Source organism: Tympanuchus pallidicinctus, unplaced genomic scaffold (assembly GCF_026119805.1).
Source record: "Tympanuchus pallidicinctus isolate F22 unplaced genomic scaffold, pur_lepc_1.0 scaffold6, whole genome shotgun sequence".
NCBI lineage: Eukaryota > Metazoa > Chordata > Aves > Galliformes > Phasianidae > Tympanuchus > Tympanuchus pallidicinctus.
In genome coordinates this window covers 26041041-26054014 of record NW_026294780.1, presented here as the reverse complement: position 1 = coordinate 26054014, position 12974 = coordinate 26041041, and the positions used below count along the sequence as shown (strand labels likewise).

At 36.8% G+C, this 12974-nt stretch overlaps 1 protein-coding gene across 1 annotated transcript in view; it reads left to right on the top strand.

Annotated features, from left to right (window-relative positions):
• The window catches only part of LOC128071565 (uncharacterized), a 591148-nt gene that overhangs the window by 554090 nt on the left and 24084 nt on the right, over positions 1-12974 (top strand). The window lies entirely within an intron of this gene.

The following is a 12974-nucleotide window of genomic DNA, read 5'->3' as shown; positions in this document are numbered from 1 at the left end:
TTCACTGAGCTACTAAACTATATATTGTGGCACACCATCCAGATGCCTCTTGAACACCACTACAGATGGTGACTCCACCACCTCTCCGGGCAGGACATTCCAGGGCCTGACCACTCTGAGAGAAAAAGCTTTTCCTTATATCTAATCTAAATCTCTCCTAGTGCAACTTGTGGTCATTTCTCTGGATCCTACTTGTTTCCTGGGAGAAGAGGATGACACCCTTTTCATCACAACCTTCCTTCAGGAAGTTGTAGAGTGCAATAAGGTCTTCCCTGAGCCTCCTGTTCTCCAGACTAAACAATCGCATCTCCCTCATCTGCTCATAAGACTTGTGCTCTGGACCTGCCAACAGTTTGCAGGCTGATCCAGCCCGGTTCCATGACTAGTGGGGCAGAGGGACTTCACAAAATCCGCACCATCAGAAAAGGGAAACAGAGGACCCCAAAATAATTAAAAACAGCAGCAATGATCTGAAGAGAAACAAAATAATTTACTAAATGTAGAATTGGAATTCAAGATAATGCATTATAATATGATATAATTAGAATTGAAGCTAATAAATCAAATACAATGAGAGAGAGTCTCTGAAAGGTGGATAGGCCTCACCATAACACTGAGGTGAGATGCGGAGCCCAATTGAGCACCAGGGAGGAGAGCCTGACGAAGAAGAGCGCATTAGGTGACCTTGCCAGTAGTTATATCTCTTCTCCGACCACAGAGCTTCCTGGGGTATGTAGTTCTTCACTTCCAGACAGGTGCCTGGCAATTGAGCATTAACACTTTAAGTCCCAGTGCACTACATGATGTTATGATGTGGAATATCGATAATCAAAAATCATAAAACTGTACAAAGCCCCTTCCCAGTTTTGTTGACCTTCGCTGAACACATTCCAGGGCCTCAATGTCTTTCCTGTAGTGAGAGGCCTAAAACTGAACACAGTACTCGAGGTGCAGCCTCACCAGTGCTGAGTAGAGGGGGATGATTACTTTCCTGCTCCTTCTGGCTACTCTATTTCTAATGCAGGCCAGGATGCCATTGGCCTTCTTGGCCACCTGGGCCTACTGTCAGCTCATGTTCAGCTGAGCATCAACCAACACCCGCAGCTCCTTCTCTTCTTCACACTCATCCAGCCACTCATCCCCAAGCCTATAACGCTGAATGGGGTTGTTGTGCCCAAAGTGCAGGACCTGACACTTGGCCTTGTTGAACCTCGTCCCATTCACCTCAGTCCAGTGATCCAGCTTATCTAGATCCCTCTGAAGGGCCTCCCTACTCTCAGGTAAATCAACACTACCTCCCAGCTTGGTGTCATCTCAAACTTACTGAGGGTACACTCAATTCCCTTATGTAGGTCATCAGTAAAGATATTAAACAAGGTGGTCCCTCAGTACTGATCTCTGGGATACTCCTTGTAATGGGTCACCAGCTGGACTTAACTCCTTTAAATCCTACTTGCTGGGCACAGCCCTCTACCCAGTTCTTTACCCAGAGAATTGTACACTTATTTCAAGTCAAGAGCAGCCAATTTCCCTAAGAGAATATTGTGGGAGACCGTGTCAAAGGCTTTGCTGAAGACTAGGCAGACTGCATCAACAACCTTTCCCTCACCTACCAGTCTGGTCACACAGTCGTAGAAGGAGATGAGGTTGGACAAGCACCATCTGCCTTTCATGAACCTCAGCTGTACCTGAATGGAATCAAAGGAACATTTTATAATAAAAACAGACTTTCACTTAAGAATCGTTAATTCTATGTCTAAATTAACACCTAATGTAGACTGGTATAAACGGACTGGTGAAACAAAATAACTGCTAATGAATGTCTAACATGTAAACTACAAGTATTTAAGAGTGTGGGGGAAATTTGTTTTGAATTACTTCCAGTGAGATACCAAAGATCAAATGACAAGAAGCACAATAGTGCCCTCCTGGTTTACACTTTCCAGTTTCACTGAAAAGAAATTGCTAACACTATGCTCCTAAAATAAAGCTATGAGCTTGTTTAGGCAGAATTTCACCCTTAATTCCTAGTGAAAATTCTTATTTTTAATTCTAATTATTTCAGAAGACACCATGTCCCTAGGTTAAGAATAATGCCGCTATTCTGTTACTATAAGCAGTTAACTTTCAAAAGTCTTAAGGTTTTAATTATTGTGTGTATCTAGTAGTATGATTAGAGATTTTCTTTAAAAATCTAACTTACTGCTTATGTATTTTTTGGGGTGTTACATATTAATATCAATATTTAGGCTTTGACTCTACCCTGTCATCCCTGACTTGAGTTTTAATGGTAAATTATTAGGGACTTGATGTAACATGGAGATCCAATTATGAAGGACAAATACTTATTACTTTTAACTACTAAACTTACAAGAATGAGATATTTTGCAATATTTGCTTTGTTAAATCTTTTTTTAATTTTTTTTTTTTTTTAATTTTATTATTATTATTTTTTTTAACGAGCAATCAAATATACAGATTAACCATTTTGGTACAAATGCCAATTTCTATCCCTCAGTAGTGTGAAAACTATAGCATTTTACACCATTATGTAGAGTTGCAGAAATTCTTGCCTTGTAATCTAAAGCATAGTTTTTCTTTTAAAATAATGTAATATTTTAAAGGATATGCAAGTTTGGGGATAAGTCTGAGTTCACTTCGGGCTACAGGATAATTGTACTACTGCCACAGGTTGTGAATATGCTGCACTTGAATGATCATTGCTATGACATTTGGCATAGCTACTAGCTACTGTCATTGTCATTTTCCAAGACTTAACTAGAACTGAATACTTAAAGGACTTTCCCAAAGTATTTGAGATGAATCATCCAGTATTTCTGTCTTGCAATATTCTGTTTCAAAGTATTTCAAAGAATTATTTAGCTACAAAGATGATTAGGGGACTGAAGCACTTCTCCTGTCAGGAAAAGCTGAGAGAGTTAGGGTTCTCTCTTTCCATATAAATCACTGTGAGGTCATCTCTCAACTTGAAGGGAGATGAAAATAAAATCAAGACAATCTCTTTTTAGTAGCACTCAGTGACAGGTCAAGAGGCAATGAGTACAAACTAGAAGATAAGAAATTCTACTGGCACAAGTTGTCAAGAGAGATTTTGGAATCTCCATCCTTGGAGATCTTTAAAATCTGCCAGGAAATATTCTGGGCAGTGTGCTCTAGGTGTCCCTGCTAGAATAGGAGTTGTACCAGATGATCTGCAGAGGTTCCTTCCAACCTCAACCATTCCATGATTCTGTGAAAAGAAAATATCTAATTTAATTTTGGTAAAGTATAACAAATCAGAATGTAATTTACATATCTGTATTTCATTGAGCACACAGGTAGAATACTGAATTTGAAGATACTATGTATTTATATTAATGTCTTGCATGTTCCGGAATTTGTTTCCTTTCATTCTGCCCTGGAAATCTATGCAGGTAAAAGTATAAATATATGTATATTCACAGAATCACAGAACTGTTGAGGCTGGTAGAGAGCTCTCGAGATTTTTTTACTACTGCTCCTGTTCAAACAGGGAAAACTAGAGCAAGTTGTCCTTGCTCTTGTCCAGTGGCTTGTGAGTTTCTCTAAGAATGAAGACTCCATAATGTCTCTAAACAACCATTCTCAGTGCTCTGTCACCTGCACAGTTAAAAAAAAAGAAATATTTTCTTGTATTCAGATTGAATTTCTGCTGTTGCTGCTGCTGTTGTTATTTTGAATTTTTTGCCCTATCTCTTATGTCTGAGAAGAATCTGTCTCCTCTTTTTCAATCCCTCCCACTGGCTATTGAAACACTGACAAGTTCCTCACTGAGTCTTCTTTTCTTCAGGCTGAACAAACTCAGTTCCTTCTGCCTCTTCAGCCATATGAAAGATATTGCAGCCCTCATCCATTTCTGCAACTCAGTGCTGGACTTGGTCAAGGAAATCTATGTTTTTCTTTTACTGAGAAGTTCAGACCTGTACACAGCACTCTAGATGAGTATTACCAGTGTTAATTAGAGGAGAGAAAACAGTTTCCTCTATCTACTGGTGATATTTTTCCTAATGCAGCTCTGGAGGCCACTGACCCTTGCTGAAAGAGCATATTGCTGGCTTATGTTCTCCTTCTTGTCCACCAGGTGTACCTTGTCCATCAAGCTAGTCACCTTAGAATAGAAGGCTAAAAACATGGTCAAGTATGATTTTCCCTTCATAAATCTCTTCTCTACATCACCTTCTCATCCTTCTTGTGTTTAGACACTATTCCAGTAAGGTTTTTTACCTTCACAAGGGCTGAGGTTATACTGAACAGTCTGTGCAAATACTATGGTCTGGATGTTTTAATTTTTTTTTGCCTCTTGCAGAGATAAGAAGATATTTATTCCTTTCCAGTCTTCAGGTATCTATCTTAGGGCACCATGACAGTTCAAAGATAATTGAGAAGAGCCTCACAATAACATCAGCCAGTTCCTTTAGAACTTGTGGGTGTACCCAATCAGATCCTGTCATTGCTAAATCTGGGACAAAGTTAGTTTTCCTCATAGAGGCTCATATGATTCTTTGTTTTGGATTATTGATGAAAATATTGGTGGTTTTAGGTTTTGCAGAGCAATTCTTATGGAGAGACTAGGCCTTTTTTTTTTTTGCTTTTTAGGGTGTCCTGCCAGTGAGGAGTGCCGCAGACACGCCACCATTTCAAGATCCCTCACAGCAGGGGATAGAGATCTCTCCTTGCTCTACCAGCAATCTCTCCTTGCTAGGGCCATTGCAACACAGGCACTAATATGGGGATGCTGCAAAATGCACCATGACAGCCCGAATCCCCGGTTAGTTGCCTAATAACAAACCCAACAGAGGAGGCTGGGAATTGCACATGGCTCTAGGAGGGAACACAGCCTGGATAATGATCCAAATAGACAAAAAAAATGTTCCATACAATATGACTTCATGTTTAGTAATAAAAGCTGAGAGAAAGGACTACATTCACAGTGACGACATTTGTCTTCTCAAGAAATCCTTATACTTGATAAGACCTGCCTTCCTGGAAATGGCTGAACATCTGCCTGACAGTTGGACATAGTGATTGGATTCCTTGTTTTGTTTTGTTTGCACAGAGAGCTTTTGCTTTACCTAGCTACTCTTTATCTCAGCACATGAGTTCTTGCTCTTTTACCTTATGATTCTCACCCCCATCCCACCTGCGGAGAGTGACCAAGAGAGTGTGTGATGCTTAGCTCCCTACAAGTATTAAACCATAAGAACTCCAATAAGCCTACGTACTTTACCTCTGATTTCTGAGGTCTACAATTTCTGAAGACCAATCTATCAAGTACTGAGTGAGGCAAAGAACACACTGAGCACATTGGCCTTTTTCTTTTTTTTTTTTTTTTAAATCAGTGCTTGTCCTGTAGCATTCACCCACTGTATCTGCAGAAATTAGTAACAAACCTTTATTTTTATGAGAAAAAAAAAAAAAAAAAAGATTTAATATTTTTGTAATAAGACATTATATTTATCCTATGTAATTTTTAAAAACATTCTATCCCCTCTCAAACTTTATTTGAAATGCATGATTACAACGTATGTTTTTACATATAAAACATCATTAATTAATTTTCCAAGAATGCTCCTTCTTCTCTGTCTTATAAAAATAATCTGATTTATATTTTCTAGAATTGTACTAGAAGATTGTACTCTTCACACTGACTACTTTCTCCCTGAAGTTTCTGACCTACTCTACTGATTTGACTACAGTAAGTCTTCATCAAACGCTGGGACATTGATTAGATATAATTACAGTTAAATGACATACACAATGTCCTAAATGAGTTATAATTTATTTAAAATTGTTTATTTTTTCTCTTCTATTTTCTATTGGTTTTGTTTTTCAGATATATTATTCCTATATTAATCTTAACTGCCAATGTTTCCATGATCTGATAGTGGTCAATATCATACTTTTACAATTTACAATTTTTTTATTAAGTAATAAAAATATTAAATATAATCTTTCATGAGAATGAGTCTCATAATTAATAAAACCAGTTGTTATCCTTTTCTTATTGAATATCTTTCCTAAACTCATTCTTTTCTATAAATGGACATTGAATTTTGTAAAAATTTCTATTTGCTTCAATTTTCATTTGGTCTTTTCAAGTTTGTATTATACTGAAATCATATTAAGCTAGAAAATTCATGGTTGTCTTTTCTTTTTATATAATGTGTATTTATACATATTATTTGTTTTCTACTCTTCAGTCATACACTCTTCAGTCAGCAAATAATGTAAATTATGCCCAGTTAACAACAAAGATAGAATATAAACTTAAGCTAACGCTATAGTTTGAGGGAATAACTTAACTATAGAGATAGGAAAAAACATTGAAAATAAACAGGCTGGTAAACACTGGTTGTAAAAGCAGCAAATATGTCATTTACCTTGAAACTTGTGATCATGTCAGAACCAAAGACAGAAGGCTGTTAGGCATTGACTGATTTTGAGGAGTATATGAGTAATGCGAATCCTCTGCTCAGTCCAATAACCACTGGTTCCCTAGTCACCACCTGGGGACAGAGCTCCAAGGACCAAGGTCCATGCCCAGGACTGCATAAAGCATGGATGGAGTTTCGAACATGACCTGATGAACTTCTGATCTGCACTGCATATCCTGAGAAACAAGGAAATCATGCAATTTTGGCCAACTGCATATGTGTGCAATTAAAATATTTTAGTATCCAAGTTCATTTAGGCTCTTCGTTTTCATTTAACCTTAACCGTTACATCATGACATTTGCCAGTTTGATATTTTGGTAAATATCCTTGTCATTGTCTCGCTCCAATTTATAGGAGGGAGTGGAAGTTCTTTGAGATCTGTATATCCGGCATGAGATTAAGAAACAACGGTTCAAATGTTGGTCCGACCAGTTTATTACAGATCTTAATCAGAGAGATGAAGAAGGGGAGGATGGCAATTATTATAGATTATGGTGATGGGGAAGGGAAGTAGGGCGATAGAAAAGATAGGAAATAGAAGGAAAGAGTCTTTATAGGAAACCAGAGGGACCACCATGGGTCCAGCATGGCTTATAGTTCAGTCATTGATCTTCAGTAGTGGTGGTTTATCGGGCGTTGTTGTTCTGTTGACGACAACAGTGACCAATGCAATGATGGTGAATGATTTCCAGTGGCAGTACAAACTTATAAATAAGTCCAGAGTGGTTGAGTCAACTCCTTTTGGAGTGGCAGCTTCTGGCTCTGGGATCTCAGCAGAAACTCCTTTTGTTCCCATCTCCCTGGCTTTGCCAGCAGATAAGAGGCAGTATGGAGGTGCCAACTTGCATCTTGCCTTCACAGGATACTATTTATCATCCCCTAGTCTTCCGTAGCAAACAGGAGTTATTTGGTCACAGGACTGATCTTCCACCTGTAAACAGTTTGGAGCACTCCCTTCTGAAGGCAAACAGCTCTAAAAAAAATGCTTTCAAATGTAAAATTGTCCAGACAGTGATGTTGATTGCCACATGGCAACACCCATCTCTCATCTCCTACAGTCTTACCACAACAAATACCTCAGGAAGCAAGCTTTGAGACAGAACACCAAGGATTCATACAGTCATCTAGCTTCTTTCATTAACACATTAACTTATTTATTTACCTATCAGATTTCATTTTATTTCTATCTGAATGAAGCACAGATCTTCCAGCAACTGTACTGTAAAAGTATGTAAGAATTTCCAGAAGAATTAAAACTTCAGTTCTGAAGAGGTTTTTTTTTCCTAAACTTTTTCTCTCTTCTTATTTGAAAAATAGTGTTGAAATCAATTTTAATAATAACATTTGGAAATACTGAAGTTGCATTTGCTCTTAATCTCTCTTCAACCTCGTCTCTTTAATATTTTTTTTCCAGTGCACCATTTCATTTCCACACTGTAATGCTGAGTGTCTAATTTAAAATATCAATCTAGAGTCTCTCTGATAGGTGTGAGGCAACAGCTGCATTTGGCTTTACTCTGTATTTTCTTTCTTTTATTATCATTTAAAGAGTACATACAGTCGTTTCACCTTGGCCATTCCTTACAAAGGATGACAGATCCCAGAGATTTTGTACTCTGACAAACATTACTGTTTCTACATCAGTATCTCTATCAAGATTTCTATACAGAGTAAAACACAGAGTGAATTTTGTTCCACTGACAAAAAAATTCCCAGTAGTGTTAACTTCTTATTTTAACTGATTCTTTTTTCTTGCCTTGTACAATTCCTGCAGGAGAATACTGATTTCAACAGAGATCCTCAGATTTTTTTGTATAGTTCTGCATAGTCTTGCAGTGTTCACGATTTGCGATGAGTTGGCACAAATCACTATCCAAAATTCTCTTTGAAATGCAGGGACTATGTCATATAAAATTGCAACAATAAAATAGAAATAAAATAGAAACACAGAATCATAGAATGGCCAGGGTTGGAAGAGACCTCAATGATCATGAATCTTCAACCCCCCTGCCACATGAAGGTCCACCAACCTTCAGATTCAGTACTAGAACAGGCTCCCCAAGGTCTCATCCAATCTGGCCTTGAACACCTCCAGGGATGGACAGGGCATCCACAGCCTCCCTGGGCAGCCTGTTCCAGCACCTTACCACTCTCTCTGTGAAGAACTTCTCCCTGACGTCCAACCTAAATCTTCCCTCCCTCAACTTAAAAACATTTCCCCTTGTCCTGCAGTTATCTACCCTTTGAAAGAGTTGATTCCCCTCCTCTTTATAGGCTCCCTTTAGGTACTGAAAGGCTGCAATGAGGTTACCCGACAGCCTTCTTTTCTCCAGGCTGAACAAGCCCAGCTCCCTCAGCCCGTCTTTGTAGCAGAGGTGCTCCAGTCTCTTGATCATCTTTGTGGCCCTCCTCTGGACCCTCTTCAAAAGCTCCCTGTCTGTCTTGCACTGGAGTCTCCAGACCTGGACACAGCACTCCAGATGGGGCCTCACAAGAGCAGAGTAGAGGAGGACAATTACCTCCCTGTCACTGCTGGCCATCCCTCTTCTGATGGAGCCCAGGGTACCATTTCCTTTCCAAGCTGAATAACTCTACATTTTGAATAACTGCTCGGAATATATTTAACTACCATCACAGGCAACTGGCATACTTTTACTTCTTTCATCTTAAAATATTCACAATAAGAGATTCAAAAAAAGAGTAGGAATAAAAGAGAAGAAACATATTATATTTATTAGACTGTCTTTCTTGATTTCTGTCTCTTTTTTAATGCTCTGGCAGGAACTCTGATTACAGTGTTATGCCTTGTCGTATTTTATAAGCTAGTGGTTTCTAATTCTGTAATCTCTTCATTAAAGCTGTCACTGGTTACTATAATATTTATATTTCAGGACTTTTTTTCTTTTTTTTTCTTTTTTTCTTTTTCTCTCCTTTTTTTTTTTTTTTTTTTTTTTTTTTTTCCTCTAGGCTAAGGGATATATTACCATATTGTTTTAAAGACTTTGATTAAAAACAAATCAGTTTCATACATAACTCTTATTTAATAATGCATACACAAACCTAGCTTTTGAAACATAAATCCTGCTGCCCTTTAATTTAGTGTTAAGTCTGGAGTGATAAAGTTAATATCTTTGCTTTTAACTGATGTCAACTAATTTAAGTTAAGGTCACATCTTTCATGATTATACTTTCATCATTTCCATAGTTGTCAGTCAGCAATAATCACATTGTATTACTGTGATCTGTTCATAAATATTTTTAATCTGCATTACTCTATTAGTTTTGAAGGTTATTAATTACAACACTTTTCTTCAGCAACACTGGCCATTTAGTAACATTCTGTTCCAAATTTATTTCAAAATCCCTGGTCTGTTTTACAAGAACTCCAATTTTGGATGAGTCTGACTGAGAAAACGTGTTCAGATTTTGAAATTGGGATTCTGTCAATAGTAGCGCTGAAATACCATTTGTTGGTTACCTTAATTCTAGACCCTTCAATTATATGTGTGAAATAAATAAGTTACACAACAGTTTCTGTTAAATAAGTCTGCATAAAATATCTAACAGATTTTAAAATCAAACAATCTTTTAAGTTGGAAGGGACCCTTAAAGATCAATTAGTCCAACTCCTCTGCAATGAACAGGTACATCTACAGCTAGATCAGATTTCTCAGATCCCAGTCCAGCCTGATCTTGAATTTCTCCTACATAAAAATGTGAGAATGATTGTACTGTTGAGTATTACAGGAAAAATTTTTTTTCTTTCTCTTTCTTCTCCCCTGTCATGAAATCCTAAATCAGGAAAAAGAAAGTAAGGACATTATTAATGAAAGAACTTCCTCCTATATAGAAAATGGTTGTCTTTTGAGATTGCATGTATAAGTAATCAAGGAAAGTTATTTAGTCAATGAATAATGAGGGAAATACCTTAAATTTCTATATTATTTCTACAGTTTCTGATGTTCCTTTTGACTATAACTTTTAGAAAATGGCATTATTGATTCCCAAGAATGTCCACTTCAAATTAAGTATGTTTTATTGCAAGAAATTATGCTTTAGAAAATTACCAGAATAAGCTATTCATACTTTAAAACACACTGCTGCAGGAAGTGGTTGTTAGTCATTGTTAGCATTCTTCTCCACCAAAATGGTATGAAATATTCATACGGCAGCTTGCTTAATTGTGGAATAATAAGAAAATTCTTTGGTCATGCTTCATAACTGCAATATTCTCATTCTGACAGAATGGTGTATCTCTCATTAACATCTACTAAAAGATATGATTAATTTTATGGTGGTTTATGACTATATGCTGGTACTAAGTGCGCCACTTAAGCCTATTTCTCAATTCCACCAAAGAAATCCAGTTTTCTATACAAAATAATTAAATGGGCTAGAATACTTATTAATTACTATTTACATAGTTAATTTAAATTGAATAATATTTTTTCTAAAGTTTGTTACTTGAATTGTTTTATTTGAATTCTTATTATTTACCATTAATCTACCTCTTCATAAAAACAAAACAAAACAACCAACCAAGCAAAAAAAAAAAAAAAAAAAAAAAACTGAGTTCAAAGCAAACAAATACTGATGCTCTTTTTTTCAAACATAAGAAAATGGAGGAAAGGCCAAACACAAGGAAATTCTTAAAGGTTTGTTGTTGTTGTTTTTCAAAAAAATATATGCAGATATTTACTGCATGGATGAGTGCTTGAATTGTAGCAAGGATACAGATTTAAATACTTTTAAAACTGTTTTGGTAAATCATTTCTACGGTTGATGAATTTCCTTTCCTATTGTAATTTGTAAATGTTTTAATTTTATAGTAAATTAATGTATTGACCTAAGACACTTGTTTCAGTGATAGATTTTTTTTTTTTTTTTTTTGAGAATATGTGATTTCTTTTATTATGTGATTAAATGTAGCAGGTAATGCAATACTCTGTCTTTCAAAGTAGCGGTCAGCAAATAGATTTCTCATGCTTTCTGAATAATACATAATTTCTAAGGCAGAAGCTCAAATTGTGTCAGAGTTCTTCTATTTTCTCTTAATGATCTGGTGATGATTTTGTTAGGTAGCCTGTGACTGCAAAAGAATATGACTATAGCAATCTACATAATTAAATAAATATTTATTTTTGTCGTTTTGGATCCAAATGCTTAATTTTTTTTAAATGAAGGAGAGTGATCCATCACTTTGAATGCAGCTGAAATGACATAGTATCTGTTTATGGATAGTATGGCATATTATGCAATATTAGTTTGAAATATGCTTGCCTATGTTTTATAAGAAAGAAAATATATATTAAGTATATATTAGGAAAAAAAATAATCCTACCTGTCCTCATGGACTTGCCATAGTTCAGGTGAAGTAGCAGATCTCTGTTTCTACCTGTATCATGAGGATTTTGTTCTGTTCCCCATCCCGGACTTCCAGGTGAGAAGACTGAGTACCCTGGTCCTTGTTACTTCAATCTGAAAACATTTTGCATTAAGGAACATGTCTAACTCAGTGCTCAAAATGAAGAAATAACTCTCAGTCTTTTGACTAACTATATCTGCTATAATAGTGATGAGCAGACATAGGTGCACTTACACAAAGCAAACAATTGAATTGAGACAATTGAGCAAAGATAAAACTTTATCTGAAGAGATTGTCTACCTTGAAGTGTTATCCATATTATCTGAATGTCAAAGGAAAGTATCCTTTCTCTATACTTGCTGGGAAACCTGTTGTATTTCAGAAATAGCTCGCATCTTCACAAAACTTTAAGGTCAGACTCTTTGCTTTCTCCAGAGTAACTGTCTTCTTGGAACAACAGATAAAATGTAGCAGCCAAACACCTGTCCTCCTGTATCATCCATAAAACTTTTCATTAGTTCAGTGGTGAAGTTTAGACATATTTATGTATCATAGCATCATAGAATATTTTGAGTTGGAAGACACTTTTAATGGTTGTCTAGTTCAACTCCTCCTGCAATGAGCAGGGTTGTCTGCAGCTAGATCAAGTTGTTTGGAGCCCTGTCCAGCCTGACCTTTAGTGCCTTCAGGAATGGGACATCAATCAACTCCCTGAGCAGTGTGTTAGAGTGCTTCATTACCCTTATGATGAAAAACTTGTTATAAATCTTCCCTCTTTTAGTTTGAAACCATTTCCTCTTGTTTTAATACAATAGACATTATTACAAGTCTGTCACCTTATTTCTTACAGCCCCCTCTTTTGGTGTTGAAAGGCCACTATGAGGTCTTCCTGGAGCCTTCTCCTTTCCATGCTGAATAGCCTTGAATATCTCAGCCTGTCCTCATATGATGTTCATCCCTTGGATCAATTCTGTGGCTCTCCACTGTACATGCTCTGACAGGTCTCTCCTATACTGAAGAATCCACATCTGGATGCAGTATTCCAGGTGATATCTAACCAGGGCATAGTAGAGGGACAGGACTACCTCCCTCAATCTGCTCTCCATGTTTTTTTTTGATGCAGTCCAGGATACAG